The 16759-nt window shown below is 34.3% G+C and overlaps 1 protein-coding gene across 6 annotated transcripts in view; it reads right to left on the bottom strand.

The window, feature by feature from the left end:
* The window catches only part of FANCC (FA complementation group C), a 272443-nt gene that overhangs the window by 220473 nt on the left and 35211 nt on the right, over nt 1-16759 (bottom strand). The gene's annotated exons all lie outside the window — the stretch shown is intronic.

Genomic DNA, 16759 nt, shown 5'->3' on the forward strand with positions numbered 1-16759 from the left:
TCAGAGGAAGGAACACTTCCAAACTCATCCTACGAGCTCAGCATCACCCTGATAGCAAAAACAAAGACACCACACACGTGCGCGTGCACACACACACGCACACACACACAATTACAGGACAATATCATTGATGAACATAGGTAAAAAATCCTCAATAAATATTACAAACCAAACTCAGCAATACATTAAAAGGATCTTACACCATGATCAAGTAGGATTTAGCCCAGAGATGCAAGGATGGTTCAACATCCACAAATCAATCATTGTGATACACCATGTTAAAAACCTAAAGAATGAAAATCGTATAATCATCTCAGTGCAGAAAAGGCTTTGGACAAAATTCAACATTCATTTATGATAAAAACTCTCAATGAAGGGAGTATAGAAGGAACATATCTAAACGTAATAAAGGCAATATATGGCAAACCTACAGCCAACATCATACTCAAGAATGAAAAACTGAAAGCATTTCTCCTAAGATCAGGAACAAGATGAGGATGTCTACTCTCTTGCCATTTTCATTCAACATAGTATTGGAAGTCCTAGCTACAGTAATCAGAAAAGAAAATGAAATAAAAGGCATCCAAATGGGAAACAAGTAAAACTACCACTGTTTGCAGATGACTTGATATCATATATAGAAAATCCTAAAGATGCCACCAAAAAAATATTAAAACTAATAAATGAATTCAGTAAAGCTGCACGATACAAAATTAATATACAGAAATTTGCTGCATTTCTATACATGAACAATGATCTTTCAGAAAGAGAAATTAAGAAAACAATCCCAATTACAATTGCATCAAAAAGAATAAAATATCTAGGACTAAAATAACCAAGGAGTAAAAGACCTGTACCCAAAAAATTATACGACATCGTTGAAAGAAACTGAAGATGGTGCAAAGAAATGGAAAGATATACCATGTTCATGGATTAAAGAATTAATATTGTTAAAATGACCATACTACAAAAGGAATACAGATTCAATGCAATCCCTATCTAAACACCAATGGCATCTTTCACAGAACTGGAACAAATAATTCCAAAATTTGTGTAGAAACACAAAAGACCTTAAATAGCCAAAACAATCTTGAGAAAAAAGAATAAAGCTGAAGGTATCACATGCCCTGATTTCAAACTATACTACAAATCTACAGTACAGTAATCAAAACAGTATGGTACTGGCACAAAAACAGACGCATAGACCAATGGAACAGGAGAGCCCAGAAATGAACCCACATTTATATGGTCAATTAATCTACGACAAAGGAGGCAAGACTATACAATGGGGAAAAGACGCACTCTTCAATAAATGGTGTTGGGAAAACTGAACAGCTACATGCAAAAGAATCAAACTGGAATACTTTCTCACACTTTATACAAAAATCAACTCAAAATGAATTAAAGACTTAAATGTAAGACCTGAAACCATAAAACTCCTAGAAAAAAACAGAGACAGTATGCTCTTTGACACTGGTCTAAAGGAATATTTTTTTGGATATATCTCCTCAGGCAAGGGAAAGAAAAGCAAAAATAGACAATTGGGACTCCATCAAATTAGAAAACTTCTGCACAGCAAAACTTTTGCACAGCAAAACAAAGGGACCATTCAAAAGATGAGCACTGATAACATTTCTGAAGGCACCCACCAAAAATATCACCACCACCCCATACTCTCCTTAACAGCTGCAATTCATGTAACATTTTACTTTTATCTTTAATAGATTATTTTCAAAATGTATAAAATGTTTACATCATTTTAATCAATTGTGTACTAGGAATAATTTAAAAGATAACTAAATTCAGGAAAAAAGTTAAATGCATCATCTTAAATTATATACATTTTATTGCAGAATTTTGACTCTATTACGTAACATACCTATATTGTTTCACTGTATTCTACTCAGTCAGAAGTTTCTTCATCTTTGAACTATCTATCCTGAATATCCTCAACTTCCCATACTTGCCTCATTTCCAAATGAAGATTCATCCTTTCCTACTTCCCTGAGTTCCCTCACTTTTCCCACCGATGATCCCTCACTCTTCCCACCCATGATCTACTCATATCCCTTCCCATCTCATTTAAGACTTTCTCCATCTACTGTTCTCCCTGTCCATCACCTCTTCTTGAGGTCTAGACTTCACAGCAAATCAGAGAGACTGCTGGAAGAGAGATGAGGATGAGAAGGAGAAATCTCCTGAGCCACATGAAGAAGAGAGGCAAATAGTGAAAGTAATTCTGCACCCTGGCCTTTGATTTTTTATTAAATGCAAATTCCCTGAGAAGATGAAACATAATCTTAAACATTAATATGAATATCTTAGGAGGGACTTGTTGACAGTGAGCAAAGGTGGTTAGGCACCCCATCCCACCTAGTAATGGGGAAAGGCAGAAGAGACCAAGGTGCCAATGATAGGTAAAATGAGAAGGTGTCAAAGACAAATTATGCCTACAGCCAGCCTGGGCAATTCCAAACTATTTAGCCTGTCATTTCTAGAACATTCAGTTATAAAGGATGGAGTACAGGACCAATAAGGCATGGTCTATTTATTACAGAGCATTAACAAGATCACTTGATCATTCTGTGACTATCACTTTGATTCTGAACCCACTCTTCATATTTTGTTTTAAACACTGTCTTTCTAGGAGACCATTTTATTTATTAGAAATGCAAGCTTATCTAAATTTTTATAATCACATAAGAATATGCTTTACCCACTGTTTCCACCATAATATTAGGTACAAGACAATTCATTTTTAAGAGTTAAGAATTTAATGAATGGCAATAGCTTAACTATTTTGAGCTGCCAGTAGACATAAAATTAAACCTTTTCCAAAAACATGAACAGCTACTTAGGAGTCATCTATCCCCCTCTCTCTTTTCATCTAATAAATGTCAGTATAACAGAGTAATTAAAGAGTCTGCCTCTGGAGGCAGACTGCCAAGGTTTGAATCCCCACTCTGCCCTGTGACCTTGGGAAATTATTTAACCTCTCCATGCCTCAGTTTCTGCATCCATAAAATGGGGACAACCTAGGAGGGTTACTGTGAATAATAAAATATATTACTATCTAGAAAGCACTTAGACTTGTGCCTGGCACATTGTAAGCACTCAAAAAATGTTAGCTACTATCATTAGTTATGGCATTTCTAATAAAAAGACTATGATGGCTTTCTCGAAGATTTCTCCACTAGGTAGAGATAATCTCTCTTGGCGAATCTAAATGCCTGTCAGCAAAAGTGTTCATGAAAGCAAGGGAGTCAACAGTGAGAATCAGCATCAAAGCCTTGGACAGGCTGCACCACACAAACCTGAAAGCCACAAAGTTGTTTGTTTTACTATACCACAAATATTAGAGTCAGAAGTTTCAAGATTTTGCTAAGCCAGTTTTCCTGCTACATTCAAAATATGGTAATATAAGATGGCTTGGTCTGCTGTCAAGTCATGGGTTGTATAAACACTAGTTTACAACAAAAATGACTGTAAAAGTGGTATGGTTCTTAATGGTTATATTAAATTATATTTGAGTCCTTTTCTTTTTCTAGCTGAAAATAATAGCGAGAAGAGTCTACTTGAAAGCAAGAAACAAATTTAAATAAACTGTAAATTTCTCAACATAACTTGGAAACTTCAGTTCAGTCTCTTTTTATGTGTAAGACCAAACACAGTACAGTTTATAATGTGAAATCCAAACACATCACTAGCAAACTACGTTCCAATCTAGCTCTACCACTATTAGCTGTGTGCCTCAAAATATTTCACCTCTCTCTAAAAGAAAGGGGTAATGATAACAATCTCCTAGAACCAAAAAGTAGATTAAATGAGATAAATGTTAACAATAAGTAGAGTTGTAACTATTAATAAATAACACAGGAAAATATCATTTACTTGAGCTCTGAGATTACACACACACACACACACACACACACTCTCATACAATTAAAAAAAGAAAAAGAAAAAAGAATCTGATCTAAGAAGTGAGAAGGAAAGCTTAGAAAGAACATAATTTAAAATTCCTCCTATATAGAAAGGTTTTTATACCTGGGAGAAAGTGAAGATAAATAAAATGCTATGTTGTCAAAGCAAAGAAATGTGAGTAAGAGTCACAGATATTTACTAAATAACATAAAAGAATCTGAAAAGAAACAATTTATTTTTCAGTCAGTATCAAAGATGAAGTTTATACGTAATTAGGAGCACCAGGAAGGATGGAATAACTCACCCAATCAGAGTTGGCTCTGAGAAACTATAATATTATGTTCTTTATGTATATTATAATAAAGTAAAAATAATGATGCCACGTAAAGGAGATCACATCAAGAAACACACATTTATTCTTTCATTCAACTGATATCTGGATTGCTTGACTAAATGAAAAAGTATTCAATAACACTGGTAATCCAAAAAAAAAATTAAAAACCAGAGTAAAACAAAAGAATACCACTTCTTGCCTATAAAATTAGCAATTAAAAAATAATTCCCAGTGTTGGCAAGAATACAGTTAAATAGTCACTCATATACAGGTTTATGGGAGTGTAACTGACACAAGTTTTCTGGACTTCTAGGAACTGAGCCTAAGGAAATAACCAGAGGCGTAAGCAATGATTGATATAAAATGATGTTCACTGCATATTTACAACAGTAAAAAACCACTATCTAAATTTCCAACAACAAGCAATTAATTAATTTGTAATATAGCCATATGAAGGAACCAATGAACTCCTGTCTCATTTTAGATGAACGTGATTTAGTGGCATGGAAAAATGCTTGTGTTAGACTGCTGAATTTAAGACTCTAAAACACTATATACAATATGATTGCAATTTTCTTTTATACACACAAAATATATCCATATACAACCAAAAACTGAAAAGCGAACACTGCAATGTTAACAACAGTTATCTTTGTGTGATGTTTTTATTTTCTTAATTATACTTTTCATTATTTTCCAAATTTCCTATGATAATTGTGTATTATTTTTATAATCAGTACAGACATCTTCGCGGTTTACCCAAAACACTTATTCCACCTAAGTCTATCAGGGTAATCCCACTCCCCTGTCATGACTATATCCTGGCCAAGGAGATACAAGGAGACATCTGGGATGGAGGCTTCCAGGAAAGGTTTCCTTGCTTCTGAGAAGAAAAGTGGGAGAGGTATTGCTTTCTTCTGAAAACGGTCACATCCAGATGTGATTCATTTATTTATCATTCAATACACATTTACCTGAACACCTACTGTGCAGTTCTTGACCCATATCTAAATAGAGAGATTATGTTTGCTATTACTTTTAAGAGTCCTAAATTAATAGCTTTAGTAGTTAAATACAAAAATCTTAATTATCATCCATCTTCCACTTTGTCACAGGTAAGAAAATTTGCTGACTCCATGGCAGTATTGTACAAGAAAACAAAACAAACTTAAACACAACAACAAAAACCTGACCAATTGCATAGGTTAAGCAAAACAAAACAAAAATAAAGACAAGACAGCTTCAAGCCATCATTACCGTATTACACATTATAGACAGACAATATTACAAAAGACAAGAGGAGTATGAAAGTCTGGAAGGAAGATTAAGGGCTTTGTTTCTCTCATGCTAACTTTAAGGCTGTGAAAAAAATACATGAATCTTTCATTTCAATGCACCTAAGAATACACTAAACCTGACAGAAGTTGCTAAAATCACAGAGGAATTTTAAGTACCAAAACTTGCTATATGTATTCATGATGGAGATCTTTTTCAAAAGCAGATATACAATTCCATGTCTTTTTAAAAGCACATCTGAAAATCTGGATGACTTTGGGGCTGGCCACCATTAAGAATATTACTCAGCCATAAAAAGAAATGAAATGGAGTTATTTGTAGTGAGGTGGATGGAGTTAGAGTCTGTCATACAGAGTGAAGTAAGTCAGAAAGAGAAAAACAAATACAGTATGCTAACACATATATATGGAATCTAAGGGGAAAAAAAAAAAAAGGTCATGAAGAACCTAGTGGCAAGACGGGAATAAAGACATAGACCTACTAGAGAATGGACTTGAGGATATGGGGAGGGCGAAGGGTAAGACGTGACAAAGTGAGAGAGTGTCATGGACATATATATACTACCAAACGTAAAATAGCTAGCTAGTCGGAAGCAACCGCATAGCACAGGGAGATCAGCTCTGTGCTTTGTGACCACCTAGAGGGGTGGGATAGGGAGGATGGGAGGGAGGGAGATGCAAGAGGGAAGAGATATGGGAACATATGTATATGTATAACTGATTCACTTTGTTATAAAGCAGAAAGTAACACACCATTGTAAAGCAATTATACTCCAATAAAGATGTTAAAAAAAAAAAAAAAAAAGAATTGCTGTGTAGCTCCGTAATATAATAATGCCCTTAGGGCACACTGGGGTGTGTAGAGTTCTTTGCCCCTACACTAAATGGCTTCACGTGGCTGTATTTTTATGCGACATTTACTGGCTCATGTTTTAATTAGGAAAAATGCTAAGAAAATACTTACATTTTTCAAAAGTTAATTTTTCAAAGGTAACATGGACATATTACAAATCACCTTAAACACTGAACAATTAATTCATTCCTAATTCATTTTCATAAAAATACATCAAATATACTTAGGTTATTAGAAGAAGTAACTTCCTCTTCAAGAGACTTTCTTAATCTATTGATATAAAAATGATGATGATAATTATTATTATTATACCAGCTAACACTTAAACAGTGCTTATTCTATGTCCACAACTATAAGCTCTTTTGACATACCTCAATTAATCTCCACAATCCCATTATATAGATGAGGAAACTGAGGCAAAGAGAGATGAAATTTCTTGCCCAAGGTCATGTATCTTGTGAGATAGAACCATTCACTGAGGAACAGATCAAATACTCATCCACAACACAATCACTGATGCCATGTCACAAAAGGAAAGAAGCCTGAATATAAAAAGTAACTTTTGTTTGTTTTTATCTATAACAAAAGCAAAATTTTGGGGGGACCCCGACCTAAAATTTTTGGCTTATTTCTTAAGGAGAAATTGCCATTTTATTCTGAGCATTTGCATTCCTCATCTACATTCAAATTACTTAATCCTTCTCTCAAATCTCTCTAACAACCCTGTCCCATCCCACATCATCAGGGTCAACTGTCTCATTCTAAATTCTCAGTGGGTCCTTCCAACTGTCAGAGGCAATCTCTCTGTCTGCTGTTTCTATTTACACATCCCATTTCTACCCACCCAAACTTCTGTGGGGAAACCACAGACAATGTCTGCCTCTGCCAAAGGATAAAGGGAGCAAAATGTTTTCCACACAGTTAAAAGAACTCCTTTTGTCAAATCAATCTGATGATGCTGAATAAACTGAACACTTCCCTCTGACCATCTCATCACCATTAAATTGCATAATTTCCAAGATGGAAACTATTCAAATTGCCCTCAAAAAGTTAAACTAGAAAATCTTTTTTGTCTATAACAAAAAGGCAGGCATTTGCAGACAGAAGCTGTTACCTGCAATATGCTTTTTCCTGAATAAAAATGTGTTTCTATTCTCTTATATAAAAATTCAAGACACATATCCAAGATAAGGGATTTGGTATAGATGTTTTTACCATGGCTATACAGTAGTAAAATCAGTTTTTCTAGCTGATAAGGTTTCCCTATCTTCCAAGTCCAATTCACAATTTCTCTCAAGAGCTCTGAAATTTAATTTCTAAATTCATGTCCTCAGTTGTAGAAAATTCATGTCCCCAGTTCTTGATAATCTATGTACATATTAGAACAGGGTATGTGACAGAAGTAAAATGTTTGGCATTTAACATTAATGAATGGGATTAAAAATTGTTTCTTTTTTATCTAAAAACATTCGTGCTTCCTCTACAACAAAGGCTAATGTTTCAGCAAGGAAGAATAATTTTCAAAGTAGGGTTTTATTTACAATTTCATTGTCCAAGTGCTTGTGTCTTTTTTATGTAAGATGACGTGTCTTTACTTAGACCATAATAAGAGAAAATTAAACTTGGTATGGAACTATTTTCTCCAACAGATCTTTTTTTTTTTTTTAACATCTTTATTGGAGTATAATTGCTTTACAATGGTGTGTTAGTTTCTGCTTTATAACAAAGTGAATCAGTTATACACATACATATGTTCCCATCCAACAGATCTTAATAGTTATAAATAAGACATTGATGTATTTTATTTATCTGCCCATGTACTTGAAAACTGGACCATTTCAAGGTCGTTGCTTAATCTTAGCACGCCCTGATACAAACTCCCCTGGCAAACTGCACTCTCATAAAGGTGTCCGCATTTTTTGTGTTTTATGTAAATTTCCTTTTAAAAGTTCTCATAATAGGTAACAGTTATAACACGTAGCACATGGATTCAGTGTTTAATGCTCGTGCTGCATTAATATCTTGCATTATCAAGCTCTTGCCAGGACACAAATTTCCTATGCTCTTCCACCTTGATTAGTTTGTTCAGTATTTGCATCCAGTGCTTCTACTTGATTAGCATTATAGCACTTTATTCTTTTTCTTATTTCCAATCACATTTCTCTTTCTTCACTGTTTTCTGTTCCTCTAAGAGTTTCATTTCAATCTACAGTTTCTCCTTTTATATTTCACTAATGTGTCTTTTACAGTTTGTCAAAGGTACTACATGGGGTTCAGCCTTTCTTTTTTAAATTTTCTGAACCTTTAAAATGTCTGGTGCAGTAAATGCTCAGAAGCATGTATAATTGCTATATATAGCACTACCTATCTCCTGACACTGAGGTATACATAAATTAATGGGTATGGTTTTCACACAATCACTGAGTGTTTGCATTTCCACTGGTTGGAGTAGGAACCTAAAAACTATACAACTGAACCTTGACAAAATATACATAAGTATATTATAAACAGAGCACACCATAAAAGGGCAGTTGTCTTTTACACTTGTATTTCACAGGGTAGTAATAATTTCATGTGTTAATATCTATAGTTAAAGCTTCTGATCATGCTAAAATTCATAAATCATTCTTCTCCACAGAATTCATATAAATTCCAATATTCATAAATTCTCTATTGTTCTCAAATTTTTAAAAAATTTAATTTTAACCTGAACTGTAGCACACAGATGTCAGAACATGCTTGGACATGTCTTAAGTTTAGGCCTGCTGAGAGAATGCTCCCAGAAAACTGGTCTTCATGTCCATCCAATCTTGCAGTAAACTCTGAAGAATGTGTGGGGATTGCTATCTATTACTTCTACCTATTGAGTGGGTAGGCATGTCACTGGGTTCCAGAACAATAACATTCAAGCATGAGGGGTGCTAAATGACCAAAAATGTAAAAAAACTCATGAGAACTACTAAGGGGGCTTGATTCACAGATCTCCAAATCTATTACCATTAAGGAAACTGAACATCTTCCAACTGTATCTTTCCATCACCAATATGCACATTAATCCACAGATCTTAGAACTCTAATTAATGCCAAAAACGATAAGTGCCTTATTTTGGGTTCCCTAGAAGTAGTTTATTTGGAAGGTGAACTGTTAGGGAAGTGGAGAAAGGATACAGGGAAGAGAATTTTGAGGATAACCATTAAAAGAACAGACATAGAGTATGTAATTTTGAAACTAATAAACTATGGAATGATTTTTTTAATTATCAATCAAAAAGAATGCAAGAAAGGAGAGAAAATGGAATGCAGAATAGCTGGAGTTCAAAGAAGGAAGGAAATAAAAGACTGATTTATCATTGGTCACACCAAATGTAAATATACTAAAATGATCTAGTTTGAAAAAGATGATCAAATTGGATTTTTAAAATCCAAACATACAATGTTTATCAGGGTGACAAGTAAAACATAAGGATAAAGAAAGGCTGAATATGGATACAAACATTGACAAAAATAAGGCTGGTGTAGTGATTTCTATTAAACAAAATAGGCTTTAGAGCAAAAATCATTACTAGAGAAAGAGGTTCACTTCACAATGACAAAATTCAATTCACCAGTATGCTATAATAATTTTAAATTTGTATTCATCAAACAATATAGTATCAAACTATATTTGATACTATAAAGTGAAACATAAAGCAAAAACTGGCAAAACTCCAAGAAGAAATGGAATAGTTCCACAAGCAAAACAAGTGGGACATAATTAAAGCATTTATAGCTGTAACTGTGTACATTTTTTAAAGGCTTAAAAATTAATGTACTCTAACCTTATACCATATACAAAATTAACTCAAAATGGAACAAAGATCTTAATGTAAGTGCTAAAACTATAAAACTCTTAGAAGAAAACATAGGGGGAAAGCTTCATGACACTGGACTTGGTAATGTTTTCTTAGATATAACATCAAAAATACAGGTAACAAAAGAAAAAGAGATTGAACTCCATAAAAATTTTAAACTTTTATGCATTAAAGGACACTATGAAGAGAGTGAAAAGAACACACAGAATGAGAAAAAAAATTTGGAAATCATATTTCTGATGTTAATATGGAGAATATATAAAGAAGTCCTATGACAACAACAAAAAACACAAACAACTTGATTAAAAAATGGGCAAAGGTCTTGAATAGACATAACCCCAACAAGATATACAAATGGCCAATAAGCACATGAAAAGATAGTCAACATCACTAATCATTAGGGAAATGTAAATCAAAACCACCATGAGATATCTCTTCACACCCATTAGGATGGCTATCATCAAAACAAACAAACAAAACAGAAAATAAGTGCTAGTGAAACTGTAGAGAAATTGGAACCCTTGGGCATTGCTGGAATGAATGTATCATGATGCAACCACTGTGGAAAACAGTATATGACTGTTCCTTTAAAAATGAAACAGAATTACCATATATGATCCAGCAATTCCACCTCTGGGTATATATCCAAAAGAATTGAAAGCAGAGAGCAGAACATGTACACCCATGTTCACATCAGCATTGTTCACAATAGCCAAAAGGTGGAAACAACCCAAATGTCCAACAACAGATGAACAGACACATAAATTGTGATATATACATACAATGAAACTTTTATGTTCTGTATATTATTTATGTTAGGTATATTTTACCACAATGAAAAAAATTTTAATTAATAAGTTAGGTATCTCAAGAAGTTAGGAAAAAAAAAAGAAGAAGAATCCAAATAAGAGCAAAAAGGAAGAAGTACTAGATTATTACTCAGAAGAAACTGTTCAAGAAAAGTTTATAACCCAGTTATGAATCTCTGTTATAAATTAAATTTCCTAACTATAAAAGACCTTATAAGAAATAGTTCTTGAGACCTTTGTCAATACCACTAAAGTATATTATAGAGCAAAACATAACTAAAAGTTTTAAATGACTCTTTCAGACTTTAATTGTTGTACCAATCAAAACCATCTATGGTCAGGCAGAGAAAGAAGAATATTATATGATATCACTTATATGAAATCTAAAAGAATAATACAAGTCAACTTATTTACAAAACAGAAACAGACCACAGACATAGAAAACAAATTTATGGTTACCCAAAGTGAAAGGGGAGGGGGAGGGATAAATTAGGAGTATGGGATTAACAGATACACACCACTATATATAAAATAGATAAAACAACAAGGATTTACTGTATAGCACATGGAACTATATTCAGTATCTTGTGATAACCTATAATGAAGAATCTGAAGCTGTACACTGAAAACTAACACAGTATTTTAAATCAATTGTAAATAAATTTTTAAAAAATCATTTGTAAACTAGTGATACAAAAAAAAACAATAACAAATGCTGATGGGTTGTGGAGAAATTGGAATCCTCATACACTGCTGGTGAGAATGTAAAATGGTGCAGCAAATTGTGGAAAACAGTTTGGCAGCTCCTCAAAAAGTTAAACATAGAAATACCATATGACCAGAAATTCTACTCCTGGGTATAGCCCCAAGAAAATAAAAAACAGGTATTCAAATAAAAATTTGTATACATATATTCATATCAGCATTATTCATAATAGTCAAAAAGTGGAAGCAACCCAAATATCCATCAACTGATGAATGGATAAAATATGGTATATCTATATGATAGAATATTATTTAACCATAAAATGGAATGAAATATTGATACATACTACAATGGGGAACCCTGAAAACATTAGAATATTATTTAACCATAAAATGGAATGAAATATTGATACATACTACAATGGAGAACCCTGAAAACATTATACTGAGTGAAAGAAGAAAGACACAAAAAGCCACATATTGTAAGAATCCATTTATACAAAATGCCCAGAATAGGCAAATCCATAGGGACAGCATATTAGCAGCTGCCAGGGATGGGTGGGGGTCAAGGGTTCAAGGGGTGTTGGGAGGATAACAGGGATTTTCTTTGTGTAATACAAAGTTAATGTGAAGCATAAACCAATCATAGCGCTAGGGACAAGTTTCCTCTTGAGTTCCAGAAGGTGAAGATGTTATTGACCAGAAATGTACTCCATAAGATGACAGAGACAAAACAAGTGGTGAGGAATATGAATAAGCAGTGTGTGATGTTCAGAACCCTGGAGAAGTACTCTAATATTAGAAGTTGCTAACTGCCATATTCAATCATTTGTGACATACAGTAAGTCCCCTACAAACGAACCTTCAAGTTGCGAACTCTCAAAGATGCAAACGTACGTTCCATCAACGTCAGGCGTGAGTGAAATTGCAGCTTGCCCTCCGTCTCCTATTGCTGATGATCCTTCAGCTCTACCATCTCCCACCTTCTCTCCCTCCTCCAGTCAGTAACTCTTCTTGCCTGTTCACTCAATACCAGTTCCTGTATGCCAGCTGTTGTACTGTACTACTGTACTTTTCAAGATACTGTACTGTGAGATTAAAAATGTTTTATTTTTTGTGTTTGTTTTTTATGTATTATTTGTGTGAAAAGTATTATAAACCTATTACAGTGCAGTACTATATAGCTGATTGCGTTAGTTGGGTACCTAGGCTAACTTTGTTGGACTTACAAACAAATTAGACTTACAAATGCGCTCTCGGAATGGAACTCGTTCGTATGTAGGGGACTTACTGTATTGATGAATTGAAGAACGCCTAAGCAGTAAATTTCTCATTAGCCCCATGTAAAATAAATTTATAAGAAGGTAGAAAGGGAAAAAATAGTTATTAAATATTCTTTAAGGGGCAGTAATAGGGTAGCGGATTAAGAGGTAAAACTACTATGTATAAAATAAAAAAGCTAGAAAAGATATATTATACAGCATGGGAATATAGCCAATATTTTATAATTACTATAAATGGAGTATAACCTTCAGAAATTTACCTCATGTCTTAAAATTATGGACCTTTAAAAGGAAAAAAGGATCATCTAATCTTACCTTCTACATATTAATTATAAATAGTTTGGTGACTATTCATTTAGCCTTTGTTTTCTATGTGTAGTATAACAAAAATATAATTTTCTATTCTTCCCCCCCCAAAAATTATGGACCTTTACTCTCATTAAAGATTATTTTTTAGAAATTGACTAGTGCCTTCAATACTTGATGTTTCATATTTTATATCCATGACCCTGGTTTGCTACAGAATATTTCCACAAAGAATAGCAGACTTCTTCCTATCTTCAGAGCACAAACTAATTACCTATCCAACTTCTACAATTTCTCATTCGCTTGAGCAACTTTCACACTGGCTGCAGTGCTCAATGCAACAGGTTCACTAACTTGATGACTACCATGGACTCATTCACATTTTAGTTCAGAGTTACAATTTAATTAGACATCCTAATCTTTAATTTATACAAAACTTTACTATTCACACCTAGAATCAACATGTTCTTAGCTCTTAATATTTTCTCTTCTCTTTCTTCAACAGGACCAGCAGTTGGCTTTCCTTATAAAACCATTTAAAAAATGTTTTATTAGTACTTCATAAGAACTATTGTGTAAGCTCTTATGATGAGCAGACAGCAAAGTCACTCTGAAAGGCAGACTGAGGCATGAGTTAAGCTTACTCACTAAGTCAGGGCCTCATGCCCGCAAACTTGCCTCATAGTATCGATTACTCAAATATGAGTCTCAGCAAAACTATAACTTACTGCATCTCATAGATTTTTGAAATCAATTGCAAATTGTCAAAACTGCACATGTTAAATCTGAAACTATCTAAAGTCTACTGTATATTATACTGAAAACCCTCTATATCACACTCCAATTTAAAATGAAATAAGGATCATGATATAGACATACTGATTTAATATATAAGGAGGCTTCATTGCCTAGAAAACAGAAAAGAGACAGAGGCCCCAAATGTCATGTCCTTTGGATGACAAAGAAGACCGTGATAAAGTGAAAAAAACATATTTGAAAAGAAATGTACTCTTTTTTTCATTGCTCCTTTAGATTCCACATCAAACCCATATTTCTTTGTTAAGTATTTTTTTTCTTATTCAAAGGTAATTTATTTGGATTTTCCAAAAGGGTTCCAGTAAAGCATAAATTAGGAAATTACATATCCTTATTGGATTACAGTATGTCAAGCATATTAAACTCCTCTGAGCATAGAAATAAAAGTGGTCTCAGAAACAACAGTTCTAGACAACACCACCTGAGGAAAAACACCTGGTTAATAAAAGGTAAATATCCATTCTAACAGGAGGGGATTTAGGGGCTAAGTGCTAAAGAGGGCAAAGAAAACTTTTAGGCTGAAAGTGGAGAAAATGCAGGTAGGTTATATCGAGTTAGCCAAACAAGCACAGGTCATGTATTGGGACAAGACTGGGCTGGCTTTAAAGCTGGAGTATATACCAAAATAAAGAACATTAAACATGAACACCAGCATTCACATTCAAGTCATTCACAGCTAGACTGGGGCAGGCTAGCTCTCCTCCACAGAATACCTTATGGTATGCTCTGCCTAAAATTTTCAAAGTTGTAATGAGGTTCAAAGGCAACTCATGGCTTTATTGGTTTCAGGAGTGGAGAAATGCCTCGTGACTCTAGTCAATTCTCTTTTAAAAACCTCCTAAAATCCCTTTCATTTTAAATGGTAGAATTAGTCACAGTCAATGAACATAAACTAAAGCTGCAGTATGAGAAGTGTTCTGTGGAATGGGAGACTCAGCAGAACACTTAATCCAGACTTGAGGTGTCAAGGAAGGTTTCCAGAGAAAGAGACTTGAACAACATGTGAGGGTTCATCAAGTGAACAGTAGGCAGAATGTTACAGGTAGAGGGAACAGCATGTGCAAAGACTGAGGCAAGAGGACCTGTCAGTAGACAAAGCACAGACTAAACAAGAGAGCTGTTTTAGGATCTTGCCAAATCAGGAAATACTCCTTTCTCTGGGAGAGGCCAACACTGACTTCTTTTTTAATCATGAAAACAAACATTTTAGGGCATCTAGAGATAGAGACCAGCCAAAGGATTACTCTACTGGTGCTTCTGTATTCTGACCTCATCATTTATATCCTTCCACCAGAGACATTCTTTTCTTTGTTCCTTCCTTCCTTCCTTCCTTCCTAAGATTTTCAGGAACCCCACTCTCTTAGAGGGAGACTTACCTACAGCCAACCTCTGTTGGCATGTTTGGGCAACTGCTTCAATGGGAGCTGTTGTTAACTCTTTTATTACCTTGTCTGGAGAAAAATGACAGGCTGCGGTGACATCTAATCACCTCCATTACTTTATTTGAGTCAGGCTCAATAAAGTAGATAGCCTCTCTATAGTCTGTAATAAAAACATTAAAATAACATCAAGCATAACTTCTAGAGATTTCTCAATGGAATTTGCCAACTAGTACAACTATCTACTACAATATGTATAATGTATCTTTAGGAAGAAGGGCACACAGCTCTGACTGGGGTTTACTAATGGACAATAGACCACAATAAAATTTCTGGCTTCTCATAAGAAAAGCATCATGAATGATAAGTGTTAGGGGGACTTCAGGCTAAAAAAGTAAATTTGACCAAGGCTGTCACCTTGTTTAGGCAAGCAGTAGATGGATTTGAAAGAACCTTATAAGATTGGTAAGGATGCCGGACTATATTCTAAGAGCAATGGGAAGCCACTGAAGAATTTTTAGCACAAAAGTGATATAATTAGGTTTGTATTTTAGAAAGATCACTAAGAAGTAGTGTAGAAAATGAGTAGAAAACAGGAAGACTACACTGTAGGATAGAAGATCATCTTTTAGTAATCAAGGCCTAACCTAAATGCATGAAAGAATGTAGAAAATTGTGTAGATATGAGAGATACTTAAGACGTAGAGTATATAATATTTAGTGTCTGATTGAACATGGCAAAAAAGGAACAGGGAGGAACTAAAGATGGTGTTCAGGTTTCTGATTAGGGAACTAGATGCATGGTACCACCATGTACTAAAAGAGGAAACAGAAGAACAAGGACATACTTAGATAGGAAGATGAGTTCAGTTTACAGCATGTTGAGTATAAGATACTTGACACATCCAAGTGAAAATGTCCAATGAGCAATGGGCTATATGAGTATGCAGGCTAGGAGACAGATATGAGCTAAAGACGTAGATGTGGGAACCATCAAAAGATAGAAGGTATTTAAAGCCATGGAAATGGATGAGCTAACCTAGGGAGGATGGAAAAAAAAAGAAGGATTGGGCCAAGGACACAGGGATGTGAGAGCTATGGAGGATTTCGTTGACTTGCAGATATTTAAATGAGGAGGGGAGGGAAGTTAATCACGACAATAGTCATGTTAAGAGAGCAAGGTCTTGCATTCAGGGAGAAATTGCAC

This window comes from Eschrichtius robustus, chromosome 10 (assembly GCF_028021215.1).
Source record: "Eschrichtius robustus isolate mEscRob2 chromosome 10, mEscRob2.pri, whole genome shotgun sequence".
In the NCBI taxonomy this organism is placed as follows: Eukaryota; Metazoa; Chordata; class Mammalia; order Artiodactyla; family Eschrichtiidae; genus Eschrichtius; species Eschrichtius robustus.